Consider the following 3,991-nt stretch of genomic DNA (forward strand, 5'->3'; position numbering starts at 1 on the left):
AACACACAACTAAAAAGAACCGTCAATTTGATAAATCACTCATTATATATTTATAAATTCATGATCAACTGTCTATTAATTGTAGATATCAAGAAGCCAACTCTATCTCAAACTGACAAGTCTGTCTTTGTGTGTTTAAGATTAGAGATAGATTTTTTATTCTAAGATAACATATCTACTCGTTATAATTAGCACATAGCTAAAAGGAAAGTCCAATTGTACCCTTATGGCCTGCACAATCCTGATGAGTAATGCCTACTTAAAATCCAAAAAACTCAACTTCAATTTCTTTACAATTAAACCTAATAGTAATCAAGTAATTGAATAGCTTTGAGACAAAGTATACCTATAACTGACAGTCTCAAAACCTGTAAAACATAAATCACATCAGAATATACCTAATTAATTATACAAAATGATCCACGATTAATGAATGCACATAATATCAAAAACAACAATGAGGACAGAACCTCTGTGTGGATGATCTGGAAATCCAATGGAAGGAGTCATTGCAATCCATATCAATAAAAGAAATTTGAAAATTTAATACCCAGAAGATAGAAAGTCAAGAACAAAATAACCATGAATCAAAGTTGAAACCAACCAACTGATAAAACAAATAAAACAGCTATATAAAGATTCTTGAATCCCAAACACACTAAATAAAAACCCAAAATTATTTATAATTTGAATCCTACAATTTCTCACTGACCAAACAAAAATCATTATTATTATTAAAAACCAAAGCAATAACACAAAAAGAGAGAGATGGGATGGAACATAAATTTGAACATCTTCTTTGAGCTACATGTTTTAGGTTAATTTAAAATTTCTAAGATTCCTTGAATTTCATATGAAAAGTTGCTAGTCTCACATCAAGGAATTTACCAAAGCAATAACACAAAAAGAGAGAGATGGGATGGAACATAAATTTGAACATCTTCTTTGAGCTACATGTTTTATGTTAATTTAAAATTTCTAAGATTCCTTGAATTTCATATGAAAAGATGCTAGTCTCACATCAAGGAATTTAAGATTTTGAACATGAATAACACAAAAAGAGAGAGATGGGATGGAACATAAATTTGAACATCTTCTTTGAGCTACATGTTTTATGTTAATTTAAAATTTCTAAGATTCCTTGAATTTCATATGGAAAGTTGCTAGTCTCACATCAAGGAATTTAGTATTTTGAACATAATGTTGTAATAATGTATTGAAAATAGAAATCATGAAAATGAAGATAACTCACCCTGCACAATTAGCTAACATTACAGCAACCTTATTTAGCTTGGCTGGAATGAAATTGAATTTCCACTAATACAATCCTGGCAACAGAGTATAAAATATTAAAATATCAGCAACTAAAAAGTTCATAGCTTTAAAATTTGGAGTTAGAAGATTGCATAGCAAAGATCAACTGCAAAAAATAAAAATGCCAACCAAGAAGAAACTTAAGAGGGAGATCATCACTGAGCCGCCCCTCTTTTAATGAGCTAAAATTTGAACATGACTTCTACCTTATGTGCAAAACGACTTTTACAAAGTATAAAATAATTATAAACTTGAGAAGGATCTTAAAAATAAAAAATAGGAATGAAAATACAAGCAAAAACACCTCAAATGCCTCATATGCACTATGCAGAATCCCATATGCAGAATCCCACTGCAGACATAGCATCAAACACCTTATAGGCACTATTATAGACTCTTTTTATCATTTTGTCAAATAAAGCAAAACCTGATATTTAAATTGCCACAATTAAAAGCACAACCACCATTCCAAATTTGAGAGATAAGTAGGATAATTAATCGATATTTAGAGTTACCCATGACTGGATTAGACTTCATTGTTTCAACAGGGTATATCAATAGTTAAAAAAGACGTTATGTCTCTATTGAGAATAATCTAAAATGTCACTATTATACACGCACAAACTGCTATTCAGCAATCCCTTTGCTAAACTTTAAAGGATCAAATCTTGGCAAAGTAGAAAGCAAAATTTGAATATTTTGTTGGAGAGAAAAACAGAAAGGAGAAGATTCTAGGAAGGATGGTAACTTGGAAAATTAGTGCCAAACGCTGATGCTACAGTCAAATATTATAAAGATCAGTCATAAAAGAACACAACTCTTGCGACATCAAAAGACAAATAGTTTCTATTTGGGGGAGCTATCCCTATGATGTTAATGATTGGGAAATTAAAACAACTATTCGATGACACCAAATCCATACTATATATAATCCTTTTCTACTTGGGTTGTGAGGAAAATTCACTGTACCATTCAATTAAACATCTTCAGAAAACAACGGTGAAAAAAAGGGGCAAGCTTTTTCATCATATATAGCAAATTTAATAAAACAATTCGTCAACAGCAACATAAATCTATAATATAAAGAGCTAGAATTTCCCAATTCAATATAATTGAAGAAAGAAAACCTTGGATTTGAAGTGCAACCGCTGGTCAGCCTTGCAAGCCGTCAAGAATTTTGGCTTCTTCATCATTGTACGAGTTTCCTTTCCTTGGTTTGTCAGATGGAGAGTAAGGTGAGCTCTGAGAGGTAAAGATGATGGGTCAATTGTTTCCTAACATATCCGATCGGCTTTTCCTTCTTTCTCATCCTAAGTTTTGGATTTTGATTTTGGATTTTTGGGGGAAGGAGAAGGTTTTGATTTTTGGAGAGAGAGGGTTTATGAGGAGAGAGAGGAATGGTTGTATATGTTGCCCATGGTTTTGCTTTTGCCGTGGTTTTGATTAGAATTTAGGTTTTTAGTTTTTTGTATTATCAGGCTTTAGGAAAAAAATAATCAGAATTTTTGTTTTTTTTTTTTTTAAATAATGCTGATGTGGAAAATTGTGGGAGCTTAAAAAGCTTCGGTTTTATATATATATATATATATATATATATATAGATAAAGTTATTAAATAAAGTAACTGTCAAGGCAGTTAAAAATGTACGTATGATTAAAAGAAGAGAAAACAGTTTTTCTTTACAGTATCTTTGAAAACACTTTTCTTTTGGAAAATCAACGTACTTAAGAACTGATTGAGAGACCACTTATCTTGGGAACTATGTGGAATTGGGATGAAGATTGAAGGTATTCCCAAGTCTTGCTTTTGAATTTTATTGCATCAAGGTACGCTTTCTGTTTTCTGTTCTAGAATTCAAGGTTATATGTTATCTCTCATGAATGAAGCAGATCCTTGTGTTGCTTCCGCTGTGGGTTTTGTATGAGATGGAAAACTAGTTTTTCCAACAATTGGTATCAAAGCAAACTTCAATATCATGCTTGTATAACATGTGATTGGATTCTAAAATTAAAGAAAACAGTTTTCTTGGTGTTTTCAAAATTCTGCAGTAATTTTTCTACATAATTGTGTCCTTAATCGTGTTCTTTTATGAAAGACAACATTTGAGGTTCAAGAATATGAATGTAACTGGAATAGCAGTCAAGTGCGTGCACTTCGTTTTGCACTGGTTGGATATAGTTGGTATTTTGGCATAGTTATTGTTTTTTATTTAATAATTAATTTTGCCGTTAACGTGTATCTATCTTGGCATGATATGTTCTTTTACAAATGTATATCATGGACCCACGTGGCATATTCAATCTGCCGTTAACATGCCTCTGTTTATATGTTTGTTAGAGCTTTGTAATTGACATTGCCAATTGCTTTTGATTTTCGCTGGTACATGTATGAATGAATAGTTTTCATTCTTGAATGATAAACGTGTACTGTTGCTAGTCTTGCATTATATGTTTATAATCAAACAGTTTATGTTAATGCTAGAATTAAAGTATTTTGTTTACTATTTAAAATCCTTTAATGAAATTTATTCCTAATGGGATTAGGATTTTGTTTTCAAGGGTTTCTATCATTATTAGGGTTCTTGATCTTGATCTTGAAAACCTTAATGTTTGATCTATAAATCTTCTTTTATAAAGTCAAAAAGTGTTTTTGATGGAAAACAATAAAAACATCAATA

The 3,991-nt window shown here is 30.9% G+C and overlaps 1 long non-coding RNA gene across 1 annotated transcript; it reads right to left on the reverse strand.

Annotated features, from left to right (window-relative positions):
• Positions 1 to 259: 259 nt before the first annotated feature.
• On the reverse strand, positions 260 to 2,750 carry LOC126690027 (uncharacterized). The gene is made up of 3 exons (XR_007644602.1): positions 2,442 to 2,750; positions 1,253 to 1,328; positions 260 to 368 (listed from the first exon to the last, which is right to left on the reverse strand). It is a non-coding gene; the product is annotated as an uncharacterized LOC126690027 (long non-coding RNA).
• Positions 2,751 to 3,991: the final 1,241 nt, after the last annotated feature.

The sequence above is a fragment of the Quercus robur genome, chromosome 1, assembly GCF_932294415.1.
Source record: "Quercus robur chromosome 1, dhQueRobu3.1, whole genome shotgun sequence".
NCBI lineage: Eukaryota > Viridiplantae > Streptophyta > Magnoliopsida > Fagales > Fagaceae > Quercus > Quercus robur.